General features: G+C 40.7%; 1 protein-coding gene across 1 annotated transcript in view; it reads left to right on the forward strand.

The window, feature by feature from the left end:
* LOC147454594 (uncharacterized) overlaps positions 1–14,925 on the forward strand; it is a gene marked incomplete at its 5' end in the record, with an annotated part of 53,031 nt that overhangs the window by 18,546 nt on the left and 19,560 nt on the right. The window lies entirely within an intron of this gene.

Here is a 14,925-nt window from a genome sequence, read left to right on the forward strand (position 1 = left end):
CATGAAGCACCTTAGTCATCAAGCATGACAAGTAGGATAAGCACCTCGAGCTGGGTCGGGTTCCCGCGTCTCAAGCTCAGCCCTAGCTTACCTAAGGTCAAAGGCCTTTTACACACATTATTGGAGGTCTTCAATGAAGCTAACCCTACGGTCTTATTCTCCATTTGTTAGCCTTGATCTTTGATAGACCATCTCTCATTTGGGCCCCTTTACCATTGGCCCCGTGTTGAGATAGATCTATAAGCACATGTCTATATCTTAACACTTGTTCCCGTTTATTCTCCCACATTAAGTGATGAATTTAATATGAGAAAATCATTTGGGTTGGTTAGATATTAGATATTAGATTTTATGACATTACCTCTCTCTTGAAATCATAGTCGTCCTCGGCTATGAGGTAGAAGAGATAAAGCCTTAGTCATTAGTCAATTTTACTTAGCGAGGATCCCATTTTACCCTACGACATCTTTCCAAAATGGATGAATAATCCATTTGGTGCTTGGGAGACATAGCTGCCGCAAGCATGTCTGCTCTTTAGTCCATTTCATTCTCCCAAAAATGTGTGACAAATGCTACTTGGTGTTTGAGAGACGTCGTCATCAGAAACATGATTCTAAGCATGCATACTAGTTAAATTTGTGCACAATTAAAAAGAGGACTAGTCTTATAAGACAAAAACATGAGTCATTTAAAAGAAATTTGTACATTTGCTTACTCTAATGTAGCATTGTAAGCATTGACAAGGTTCATACTATCCTTAAGCTGTATTTCTTACATCCATGTAGCATCTTCAAAAGGATAATTTTTGAACTTAATAAGATACCGTCTGATAATCTTACCATGTCGTAGTACCTTGTCTTCATGCCGAAGGATAGCTTCGGGTTGTAGCACCTCTTCTTGGTCTTCAACTTCGGGAGGGTCTTCAATAATTGGTTCAGTTGGTGGCTCTCCTTTGTAGGGCTTAAGTAGGCTTACATAAAAGGCATTGTGTATGAGCCAATGGTTGGACAACTTGAGTTGATAAGCCATCTCATTGATGGGCTTCAAGATTTGGAAAGGACCATAGTATCTTTTTGCTAGTTTAGCATAATACTTTTGATGGCCCGTAGGATTTTTGCCCGTCGTTTGCCTTAATCGAGCCTTAGGAAACTTGAGTAAGACCCAATCATTTTCTTTGAACATTAAGGCTCTTCTGTGCTTATCAGCACCAGCTTTTTGCCTTTGTTGAGAGATGGATATAGCCTCCCTAATCTTTTGAAAAGATTCTTGTAGGTCACGGCTATACTCATCGGCGGCGAAGATCTTCTCATGTACTTTGAGTAGCAAGCGACTTTTAGGTCTTCCCTAAATGATCTCAAAAGGTGCTTTTCCTGTAGAAGTATGTACAATATTATTGTAGGCATACTCTACAAGAGGTAAGTACTTTTCTCATTGTGAGCGTTGATCTACTTCGGTAACATAAGTCTTGAGTAGATCAAGTATCATAAGATTGGCTATCTCACTTTGGCCATCCGTTTGTGGGTGATAGGCTAAAGAGAAATTCAATCTTGTTCCTAGATTTTCAAAGAGACCTTTCCAGAAATTACTGGTCATTCTAGGATCTCTATCTGACACGATGGATGTGGGTAATCCATGGTGCTTGAAAATCTGAGATATGAAGAGAGTTGCCAGTTGATGTGCCTTAATAGTCTTTTTGACAGGAATAAAATGTGCTTGCTTGCTAAACCTGTCAACTATTGTCCATATTTTTATATTCCCATGGATAGACTTGGGTAATCCAAAGATGAAATCCATGGATATACTCTCCCATGGTGAATTTGGAATACGCAATGGCTGGAGTAATCCAGGTTGCTTCCCTCTATCATACTTGGTCTTTTGGCATACTACACATTTTGAAACATACTCTTGTATGTCCACTTTCATGGTAGGCCAATAGAAGTACGTCTCTACTCCTCGGAGAGTAGGTTGAATACCTCTATGCCCCGCATATGGAGGAGCATGGGATTCATATATAACTTTCTCACGAAGGGAATGGGTAACACATAGCCTATTGCCGTGGAGAAGATAACCATCCTGCAAGGTGAATGGTTCCTCTTTCTTCCCCAAAGCAAGGGCTGACATTATGTCTCTAAAGTCAAGGTCTATAGCATACTCATGTATCATAGAGGATAGATCACTGTGCGTAGCTATAGACACCGCATTAACTTTGGGTCGTCGTGAAAGTGCATCGGCCACTTGATTGTGCTTACCAGCTATGTGAGCAATATGGAAATTAAATTGCGAAAGAAAATTTTCCCACCTCATTTGTTTGTCAGAAAGCTTGGTTTGCGTCATGAAATACTTGAGACTTTGGTGGTCGGTTCGTAGGATAAATGGAGTCCCCAATAGGTAGTGCTTCCATGTGTCTAAGGCATGTAGAACAACTAAAAGCTCTTTCTCATAAATGCCCAAGACTCGTTCATCAATATTGAGCCTTCGGCTCTCATATGCTATGGCATGCCCTTCTTGAAGCAAAACGGCTCCAAGGCAATCACCACAAGCATCACATTGGACCTCAAATGGCTTTGAGAGATCCAGAAGCACGAGGACTGGTTGGGAAGTAAGCTCCTCTTTGAGCTTTTCAAAAGCATTTTTCTCCTTAGCAGTCCATACAAACTTAATGTTCTTCTTAGTTAAGTCGTGTAGTGGTACTACTACTTGAGAGAATTTTGCTATGAAGTGTCTATAGTATGCGCACATACCAACAAAGCTTCTTAGCTCATGTAGATTTCTTGGGTTAGGCCATGCTTTTATTACCTCTAACTTTGATGGATCCATTCGGATACCATCTTTAGAGATAATATGACCTAGGTATTGAATCTCTTGAAGGAAGAATTCGCTTTTCTTTTGGTTGAGAAAAAGCTTGTTCTCCCTCAATGCTTGAAAAATCACTTGGAGATGTTGCTTATGTTCCTCCAAAGACTTGAAGTAGATGATGATATCATCAAAGAACACTCCAGTGAATTTGCTGTATGGTCTAAAAATTTTCTCCATCAAACGATTGAACGTAGCTAGTGCATTAGTCAAGCCAAAAGGCATGACTAGATATTCATAAAGACCAAACATTGTGCGAAACGCGGTCTTTAAGATATCTTCATCCACTATCCTTATTTGATGATAGCCACTCTTAAGGTCAATCCTATTGAAGTAGAGCCTTGTAGCTTATCAAACAGATCTTCTACCCGAGGTACGGGAAATCTGTTTTTGATAGTGATATGGTTTAGTGCTCGATAGTCCACACACATACGGTATGTACCATCTTTCTTTTGCACTCAAAGGACTGGAGAACAAAAGGGAGAGGAACTAGGCCTCACCATCCCTTTTTCTACCAGCTCTTGTACTTGCCTCATGATCTCCTCTTGTTGAGCTTGTGAGACTCGATAAGGAGGCTTGTTAGGCGGTGAGCTTCTAGGAAGGAGCTCAATCCGATGGTCATCATCCCCTCGTTTTAGAGGTAAGTCCATCGGGATATCATCGATGAACACATCTTGGAATCCTTTCAGAAAATTAGACAAATCTAACTCTTCTTGATTCCTACCATTTATATTTGATGAAACATTAGTATCTTTTAGAGACTCTTTGACAAAAATCATGTACGCAAAAACTGAGCTCTTCATTGACTTATCAAAAGCAAGAGGATTTACAAGTGGAATAGTGCGACCACGCTCACTAGCATCTATATACATATTCTTTTCCCTGTAGGTGAAGTAGATTCTCCTTTCAGGGAACTTCATGTTGGCAGCCATGCGATCAAACCATGGTGCCCCTAGGATAACATCCTCATGTTGGAGAGGAGAGATGAAGAAGTCTTCTTTGTCGACATAGCTTTGGACATGAAACCTCAACTTCCCAATCAAGGGAGTAACGGAGGCTTGTTGTCCCTTGAAAGCTGCATCAGCCACTACTATATCTCCCATCTCAAAAGCTTGGATGCCCAACTTGGTGGCCAACTCCGTTGATATGAAGTTGAGAGTAGAGCCAGGGTCAAACAAGATAAGGCATCATGCTCTCTTACCTTTCCCCAAGCATAGGAAAGTGATGATCCTTTGCAATGAACATCCTCTTTTGGAGCTTCGATGGTGGAAGCCCTAGAAGTCTCATTGCGAGTATTCTTCTTGGGGCAAGAACGATAGCCATGTCCTTGCTCCCCACACTTGAAACACTTATGGTCCTTGCAAAAAGCTTCAAGCTCTTCAGGAGAGAGTTTGTTTTTACCTTTGTAAACTCCCTTCTCCTCGTGAAGCAACCATGGTGTGATGGATTACTTCGCTAATAGTACCACGCCGTTGAGAGTTGATGTATTCGGCCATCTCTTCAGGTAATCCCGCATAGAATTGCTGCCTTTGCTCGGCAAAGTCTATCTTTTGAAAGACAGTAGCCTTGAGATGTAAATCCCAAAACTTGTCTACATATTTGTGGATAGACTCATGGGAGAGGAGCTTCAAGCTGCACCATTCGGTAAGGACTTTGTCCTTTGCATCGCTTGCAAGGAATTGCTTCATGATGGAAACTCGTAGAGTTTTCCATGTCTTTGGGGCTTCACCATTGCCACGAAGGCTAGCCCACCATTGACGAGCTGATTTTTGGAAGTGCATAGCTACATGGCGTAGCTTGGAGGACTCTGTGAAGCCCTCATCTCCAAAGGCCGCATCAAATTGCTGGATGAAGGCCAACACTTTGTCGGTAGCACCGAAGGTGCCATCATAGGTGAGAAAAGAGATACTCTTTCCTCCCTCCTTGAACTTCTTTAGCTTTTGTGACCTTCGCCATGCAGGAAATGATTTTCGATGTCCTCCCCTCTTGTATTCTCTAGGAGAATAGCCATAACTTTCGTCAGAAGAGGAGGAAGGTGAAGAAGAAGGAGAAGAGGGTGACCTCTTCCTAGCCCTTTTCTTCCTTTGTTTCCTCTCTTGCCTTTCAGAGTGATGAGGAGAAGGACTATGTGTTGATCTTTTCCTCTTGGGAGGAGTGGGCGATCGTCTAGACCGCCGTCTTTGTGGAGCCACATCTTCAGAGAAACTTAAACTTTCATTGCTTTCTTGCTCTTTGGATTCCTCCCCTCGAATGGGAGAGAGTCTTCTTTTGGGGGTCTCTTCAAGAGGCCTCCTAATCTCTCTCTCCTTTTGGAGAGGAAGGGAAATTCCCGGTAAGCACGAAGTTGTTGAGTAACTTCGGCTTGCAAAGCAGGGTTGCCCATAGCTTGCTGCAACCTAGTAAAAACGAGATAATTCACAAACATGGGAGCATCATCATTAGCTCCTTCATGTGCAAAATCAAAGCTATCAATGTTCATTCTACTCTCTCGATTATTGTCAGCCATGTTAACAAAATTTATGTATGTACTTAGTGTATGCTTTGGCAATTCAAAACCTTAGTTGCCACTCCTCTTAGCCTTTGAAAATCGGCTCTTAAGTATCTACACCCACGGCTCGAAGTGGTTAATTATAGAGAGTAGATGAGTAGGTCTAACATAGCAGAGTTGCCGAGGGCTAGCTCCGTTCGGACTTCTTATGGTTCAATAATGGTAAAGCCATAGGCAAGTCTAAAAAGACTCCATTATTAAGTCCAAAGCTCCCGAGGTGTGCACCATCCCCCACATAGTGGGCTCAACAAAATCGATAATAGATCCCAGTTCCACTTACCCTAATATAATTAACAACATCAACCATTTATAGGCTACTTAAGGACCTCTCTTCTTAAGCAAGAAAAGAGAAACCAAATGCTCTGATACCAATGTAATGGAATTGGCCTATTTAATTTGAGAGTAGCGGAAATTAATGAGAGTACTTTTGAGAAATGACTTTGTGAGCATAGCGGGTAAACATAATTGAAGATAGCAACATAATCATAGCAATTAGTTAACTTGGCATGAACAATAATTTTGCAAGAGAGAGAATTTAGAGAACATGACAACAATTGAGGACGGGATTTATCTGGAGCCGGTCCCCCCTCCAATAGGCATTTGTATTATGATTTCTCCCATTAAGAGACTTGTTACGATACAATCTTTGTGTTTCTTGTGACCTAGGTGATGCAATGAAGATGGAAAGCTTCATGCATCACAAACATAACATAAACTTGAAGAAATATTTAACTATCCCAAGCCTCAGTCCTAAGACCTCAAACACCTTGGAAGGTGGAGAGAGCTAGCAGGGAATGAGGGTAGGGAAGAGGAAGAAGAAACATTTCGTAGGAGAAAGAATTAGTTCCTCACTTATCATAACTCTTGTTGCTAGCATACATAATAGCATAGTAATGAAGAAGAAGGAGATGGCAAGCTTAAGCATTGAAGCATGGCTCTTGGTTGGATTTGCACTCCATATCCAAGAGTGTTGGTGTAGGCTCTCAACCTCTACTTGCTTGGAGAAGGAGAGGGAGATCTTGCACTTTGTATAGCACACAATGGGAGTGTTTGTGAGTGTGTGTGTGGGTGAGTATACCCCCTAAGCAACCCCCTAGCTTGCTTGGGTCCACCCCCCCTTGTAGCTCATGCTTGAAGCTCATTGGACCCCTCCAGGCCTAGCCAATCACAAGTAGAGGCATTACAAGCAGCAAGGGTATCCTTGAGACAAGTGTCCCCCTTTCCCCTTTGAGAGAGAGGGCTAGATAAATGCTAAATCATTTAATTAAATCTCCTAAATTATTATTGGACCCCTTGGGTGGCCAACCAATAGGCTTTAGGCACACCATGAGGGCAACATGAGGAGGAACTTGACAAGTGTCCCTTTTGCTTTATTTGTACCATGCATGCCTTGTGTGAGTGTGTGGGTGTTCTCTCGCATCCCCCCTCATGTAGGGCTCACCCCCTCCTTGTAGGGATTGAATCTTTGACTTTTTGACACCTCAAGTCCCTCATGCATAGGCCCAGTTCCCACCACAAGCTTGGCTCATAAGCACTTTAAGCTTGGGCTAGGTTCTCACCTCAAGTGCAACCTTAGCATCTCAAGCATGTCAAGCACCTCAAGCATCTCAATAATTAAGCACCTCAAGCATCTCAAGCACCTCAATCATGAAGCACCTCAAGCACCTTAGTCATCAAGCATGACAAGCACCTCGAGTTGGGTCGGGTTCTCGCACCTCAAGCTCAGCCCTAGATTACCTAAGGTCAAAGGCCTTTTACACACATTATTGGAGGTCTTCAATGAAGCTAACCCTAAGGTCTTATGCTCCATTTTTTAGCCTTGCTCTTTGATAGAACATCTCTCATTTGGGCCCCTTTACCATTGGCCCCGTGTTGAGATAGATCTATAAGCACATGTCTATATCTTAACACGTGTTCCCGTTTATTCTCCCACATTAAGTGATCAATTTAATATGAGAAAATCATTTGGGTTGGTTAGATATTAGATATTAGATTTTATGACAGGTCTTATGCATTTATGAGAAAGAGCTGTTAGCTGTTCTACATGTCCTAGACACATGGAAGCACTATCTATTGGGGACTCGATTCATCTTACGAACAGACCATCAAAATCTCAAGTACTTCATGACGCAAACAAAGCTTTCCGACAAACAAATGAGGTGGGAAAATTTTCTTTCAGAATTTAATTTGCACATTACTCACATTGTTGGTAAGTACAATCAAGTGGCTGATGCACTTTCACGACGACCAAAAGTTAATGCTGTGTCAATAGCAACTCACAATGATGTATCTTCTATGATAGATGAGTATGCTACTGACCCTGAATTTAAAGACATAATGTCAGCCCTCTCTTTGGGGAAGAAAGAGAAACCATTCACCTTGCATGATGGTTATCTTCTCCATGGCAATAGGCTATGTGTTACCCACTCCCTTCGTGAGAAAGCCATGTATGAATCCCATGCTCCTCCCTATATGGGACATAGAGGCATTCAAGCTACTCTTTGAGGAGTCGAGACGTACTTTTATTGGCCTACCATGAAAGTGGACATACAAGAGTATGTTTCAAAATGTGTAGTATGCCAAAAGACCAAGTATGATAGAGGGAAGCAACCTGGATTACTCCAGCCATTGCCAATTCCTAATTCACCATGGGAGAGTATATCCATTTTATCTTTGGATTACCAAAATCTATCCATGGGAATACGGGAATATGGACAATAGTTGATAGGTTTAGCAAGCAAGCACACTTTATCCGTGTCAAGAAGACTATTAAGGCACACCAAATGGCAACTCTCTTCATATCACATAGTTTCAAACACCATGGATTGCCAACATCCATTGTGTCATTCCTAGTCTTCGAGTAGCCTCTCAAGAAGGTTGGGATGGTAACCCATTAGTCGAGAGTTTATATATCCTTGAAAGGCTAGAGGAAGAGAGGCAGTTGGCTGTGCGGAATGAACTTGTGGAGAAAGATAGGAGAAAGAAGTGATTTGATCGCCATTTAAAGAACAAGGACATTAAAGTTGGTGATAAAGTTCTTATGTATGTAGTGCGTAACGAGAAGGAAAAATTGAAATACACTGGCAAAGGGCCATATAGAGTATGTGAAATTACCCCACAAGTCACCCTTTGTGTGGAGACTCTAGACATAGTTGAAACCATTGGATTCCTCAATGGGAGTAAATTCCCATCCATCAAAAGAAAGTAGCAAAAGAAAAAGCTGAGTTAAAAAAGATACAAGCCTAGATTGAAGCTCGAGAGCGACAACAACGTATTATATGCTAACAATAAGCCAATCTGAGTATTACACATTCATTCCAACTCAAAGCAGATGACGATTCTATAGACTTTGAACCGCCTCTATGGTACCCAATTGAGTTGAATAGCTCCTATGGGAAAGTACTATATAATGCATTATTGGACACAGGAGCTCAATAATTTGTTATCCTATGGAATGTGGTGTCAACTAGGAAAACCACACTTATGCACAAGTACCATCCAAGTGAAGGGTTTCAATAAGAAGAAGACCACTATTTGTGAAATCCTACACACTCCTGTCATTTATGATAACGGGAGCGTGGTTCAAAGCTTTTTGGTCATGCTTGTTGGCCCTATGGATGGTAACATAAACCTAGGGTGCATGTGGATGTCTGCAACTAAATGTAGTATTGATTGGGGAACCGAGAGTATCATGACACAGAAACTGATTCTTAGCCCTACCCCTCGAACAATAGTCCCTGAGTTATCGCTTCCAGGGGAATCACATAGCAAAACATTATAGATCCAAGAGATTAAAGCATCCGTACATGTAGCACAAACCTCTAAAACTTCAACTTCCATGCCTCAACAGAGAATATGGAACCCATGAATCAGCGTGTTTTGACAAGGGGAACATACAAATGGGTCCCTAAAGCTTTGTTAATGACCACTACTTTCGATCTTCAATCTTGTTCAAAACACAAGCCTCGCAAGAGATGTTTCACTTGCCCCACGAAATGCAAGGGTATATTGCATTGGATTCCTAAACGACTATTGACAGCCCAAGGCTACTATGACAGAAATGATCAAATTCGGGTACCTAAACGTACATTGTGTTCTTCCTTGTCACCTACAGATCCATGTGAGCCAAATCCAATAACTCCAAAGCTAATTGAAGACCGCGGGAAGAGAAAGATCACGGAATACTACACACTTGTTCTAGTGTTCCACCTAGCTCACATATAGGAAACTCAAATGAAGCTTCTAGCTCTTCATGTAGGTCATCCTACTCACAATGACACATCATGCACAATGACACAACCCTTATTTTATTTGCAAATAGTAACCAAAATCTATATGTGCGTACAGATACGGATAGGTCACTAGAGTCATCCACCCCTACTTTGGATGAAAGGTATCCTCTTTACCTTTCTCAAGTGTTTCACATGATCTACCATGTACTTACCTCAGAATGGGACTTGATAGCTAGTCTAGCATGTGAGGAAAATTTTGAGGAGTTAGAATGGTTGATACTTCTGTTGACCATGAGTGATCCCTATGTGATAGAAGATACTATCCCGTTGGCACACGTTTACCCCTTTCCACAACATTAATATCCACAGATGGTAGCATTCTCGATGCGCTTACATGTATGAGAATATGAAGAAGAACCAAGAGATGACACCACGAAAGGCTATGGTCTCACCGAGGATGACTATGTCTATCTTGATGATGAGGATAGAGGCCTAGCCTTAGGATTGCCAACCAGCCTATACAATATCTTGTCCCCTTGAACCAATAGGGTGGTGCAAATGGATTGGTTAGGGTTCTTTATTGAGTTTTGGTTCTGTTTAATAAGGGTTGATGCCTCTTCCCATTGATGTGACTCCTAGAGGTTTTTCCTATAGTTTGTTAGTGTGATAATAACATATTGCTGTAGCTCAGCTTTCGAACATCGTGCAATCCTTGTCAGGTCCACTCATCAAATCAAGCACGATGGCTAGCAAAAACCAGTGTTTCTTGTCCATTCTCATTGCTGGTTGTCTTTTCTAACATTTATGTTTGTCTACCTTAATCATGATTAGTAGCAAAGTATTTCACACATTTGCTTAGTATTAGACATTACATTCAATATAATTTTATGTCATAATCCCTTGTCTAGGTTTATTAATCAAGAAGTCTGGCTAAGATAGTTTGACCAAGGTAGATCATTAGAGATCTTTTATTAATACATAGGAGATGCCTTCCTAATTCTCAGTGGTTGCTTTGGGCTCTTAATCCGATAGCATTGTGTGTAGTGTGTCGGTGCTTTCTAGTGGGCTTAATACCTCTTGATCTTTAGCTTAAGTATTATAAATGAAGTTCGACTATTGTGATGAGCCTAGGGAGGGTGACCATGTCAAAATGACCCCCCAAAGTTACACAAATTGAAAGAAAAATCCACTTTTAAGGGAACAATCCAGGCGATGATTTCATGTGTGATTTCCTTTATCGTATCTTAACTTGCTTTTAGTCAGCTCTGGGACATGAAACACTCTGCTCTCACGATTAAGCAACTTAATTGACTAGGGAGAGTTAAGAATCTTGACCATGGTATAAATAGTTCAACTTTAGTGCCTGTTGACTGCCAAACTAGCGACACTAGACTTTGTGATTCGTTGACCTTCACAACAGCTCATGAGTTCAATTATATTGCATTTTAATGTTTACGAATCAATAAATTGTTTAATATTCTATTACCAATAACTCTTTATGCTTATTCAATGCATATGACCTTTAATTATCCATGTTCGTATGAGAATGTAGTTACTATGCTATTTTGTTGATTTTGCAGCATTCAAGCGAAGATCAAGATTGCAGTCTAGCTTAGGACAAGTGCAACTTCTTATAGTGTTAAGCTTATTGATTGAGGGCACGTCCATGGGCCACTACTCTCATCAAGATGTTTAACTACTACAAGACCTATATGAGTGGATCCATGGAGTTCTTGCCTTTCAAATAGACCGTCCTAAATTTTGAAGACGGAATTTACATTAGGAAGGGGGAAATGTTAACTTTGCGTATCATCCTTATTACTATTATCTGTATTCAGTTATGGGTGTGGCTTGGTGGTCACGTAGGTCTATAGTCTAGGGCTAGTGATCACTGATGAGAGGTGCACTAGACTGTGCACATAACTCGTTTGGTGTCAATTGGCTGAATGGGTTTGCCCGTATGTAAAAGGGACGGACCCAACCCAAGAATAGGGTTGTAAAACTAGTCTTTTTGTTTATTCTAAATGTATGAAGCTTGCTCTTGACTTATCTTCTTGTTATGTTTGTCTGAGAGAGAGAGAGAGAGAGAGAGAGAGAGAGAGAGAGAGAGAGAGCGAGAGAGAGAGAGAGAGAGGACGTAGGCGATTAAGTAGCGGGAGTACGACGACAACGAGGAGGGCGGTTAGCAACCTGGCGACTTCTTCCTCTCGGTACACACACGGATTCCCTCAGTGGAAACAACGCAAGAGGTGAGTGATAAGCATTCCAATCTGCAATTGTAGAGCTTTCCTGTATGCGCATGTTGTGTGCTTGCAACCCTATGGCTCACACACGGTTTTTAGCAAGTCCCAACAATTGAAATGTCTAATTTTATGATACAGCTTGGAAGCTCATAGCCCAGGATTTCGCATAAATGAAAAGTGAACAAAGATCTTATGGTTTTTTGATGGGAAATTTACATTCAACTTTGTGTTACATAGGTTCAAAAGACCTTTGGACCATCTCCTTCTCTTGAAAAAGCATTTGTTGTTGGAATCTTCCAACATTTGCCTTTTCCATTTTCATTAATTTCCCTTAAGTATTGGCCCTTTTTTAGCTTCACTGGTATTGTGAAAACCATTGTAGTGCTTGATGTTATCGTACATATGTGCATAGGAAATACCATCAACGAATTTCATCGACTACAGTGGCTCTACTTACTCGAGGTAATTATCCATGAGACGTCTCGTGAAGCCTAAAGAGGGCCTGAAGAGTGTCTAGAAATCAACAAACCTTTTAGATTATAATTTGTCAGTAACCCAAAATATATTGCGTCAATGATTTGCCTACCATGAGGTAAGGATCCCATTGACACCACATTCTCTCTAAGTCATTGGCAAGCAAATATCATCAAAATCGTGTTTTAAACTACAACCCAAGTGGTGAGACAAGCCGTGAAACTCATGCACCACTTGTATGCTTTGCTTGCCTACCAAAGCCAAGCTAGCCTCTATGGGTCTAACCATCTATAAGAGATTCCGTAAAGCATGTAAATCTGACCATTTGGAAAAACATGTTGATTGCACATTTGTTTCACTCCTTTTCCTGTCCACTACATGTAGGTACCTTGAAATACTTGAATAAGTTAGGGCTACAAGCATTGTGGCCCATGAGTCCACACTGACAAATCCACATCATCTTGAGGCCAAACTAGACTAAAAGCCTGATGCCTAGTGTCATGTGTAAATTCAATTTTTAAAGCATGTAAATGGTCACAAATGTGACCTACCATGGTAGTTATGACACCTTGTCCCTCTCAAGAGTAGCGAAGCACACAATAAGGTACTAAAGAGTTTCCTGGTCACGTACCCTCATAATCTCCTAGGTCATTATCATACTAGCCCATTTAGAAAAAATGAGTTCCATGATATCCTAGAGCCCCATATCCATATCATCAAGTTTTGCATCCCGAGTGAAACAAGATAAGAAAATAGAGGTACCTTTGTACATACCAACAGGGTCACAAGATGTTGATGGGGATTTTGATGGCATGAAGCAATCCCGAGGTGCCCGCCAATGGTGGTCAAAGTCTTGTGCATCCAACGAGAAATTTTGGGGGGAGATAGGCTAACAACGGAGCATAACAGTCCACCAAACAACCCTAAGCTAGGTCGAGCTGTTGGGGAGGAACTATGCCTAGCATATTATAAACATGCAAGAATATGATACCCTCTCTGCTACACACACACACACACACACACACACACATGCATAGGTAAAGACATAGAATTGTAATAAGGAGATGTAAGAGGAGAAATATGGTGACCATATAATTGAAGAATCTCACAATTTATGGCTAGGGTATTTGAAATTTAGTTAAAATTAAGCCTAGGACCAAAAATTAGAGGCCCCTTTTTCTATATCAATCTTTCATGAAACAACGAGCATTGGTTTCCTTATTGAAAATTGTTGACTAGCCTCGTCCACAAAAAGCAACTCTATGTCGGCTTTATTGAACCAAAATAAAATACTAACAAATGTAAGGTGCTATGGATTAATTATTGAACTCTACAAACTACAACTTACTAATTAAAAGGTATTCCTAATGGCTTCAAAAAAATTAAAAGGTATTCCTAATTCAAAGATTCCCTCAATAACACAAAAATGATGCTCAAGTCTATAGTATGTAGCAACGGGCAATGACGAAGCACATAGATTTGCAATAGTATCAACTGGACGAGAGAAAGATGAATGCAACTTTGTGTGTGTGTGTGTGTGTGTGTGTGTGTGTGTGTGTGTGTGTGTGTGTGTGTGTGTGAGAGAGAGAGAGAGAGAGAGAGAGAGGACACTTTAAAGAGAAGAAAGCGCTAAAGGGAAAACAAATGAGCAAAGAAACACAAAAATACAATGTGAAATTGAACACCTCTTCATGTGGACACAAAAGGTCTTCTAACTTTCCACCTTCATATGTCTTTTTACTTTCCACCTTCATCTTTCTTTTCATTTCCTAAACTCACCCTTCACTTACACACTTAATAGGTTTTGAAAGACTTTTTATTTTTTCAAGATGGGGAAGACCTAATTCCTTCTCTACTTTTGGAATTCCAATATGCATAAGCATCAATCTCACAATTAGCTAACCAACAATTTGTCACAATAGCAATAGAGTAATTAACGGATACAAAGCCTAGTTATCCCCATACACATGTTGATGCTAGCCACATGCAACACAAAATTTGGAGGGTGGATAATATCATAACATTCGTTGTGCTAACGATATAAACTATCCCTGGTTGCTAAATAGAGACATAAACTATTATGTGGGTGATGAAAGGCAGAGAGAAGATCTCAGAATGCAATAGAAAATTCAAGCATCCAACAAGCATCTTCTCTAGGTGACCCTTAAAGGTCAAAATAAATCTACTATAGACCTTGCCACTGCATGCAATGGTATTCCCATGGTCAAGAATCTATGTAGATACAAGTTACTTGTCTTGATCTATAAGTTCAGGTGGATCTTCATAGATTGAATAAGAGGAGAATGAATGGATCTATCTACAAAAGCCTTTTCAACCTCATCAAGTACTGGTTGGTTCCCACTTTTCTAATGGTTAACTTATTCATTGATGACTTCATATCATGTATGAACCTCAATCCTCCATTTATTGGAATTCAAGCACAAGATGACTCCTAAATCTCAACTTAATCTTTTGTATAATAAGTCACCGATTTATGAAGATGAGCCTTTGGAACAGGAGTAGGCCACAAATTCCAAAGAATATGAGGAACAATGAAATTAACCATTGGAGCTAC

The sequence above is a fragment of the Adiantum capillus-veneris genome, chromosome 7 (genome assembly GCF_014529385.1).
Source record: "Adiantum capillus-veneris isolate H3 chromosome 7, ASM1452938v2, whole genome shotgun sequence".
Classification (NCBI taxonomy): Eukaryota; Viridiplantae; Streptophyta; class Polypodiopsida; order Polypodiales; family Pteridaceae; genus Adiantum; species Adiantum capillus-veneris.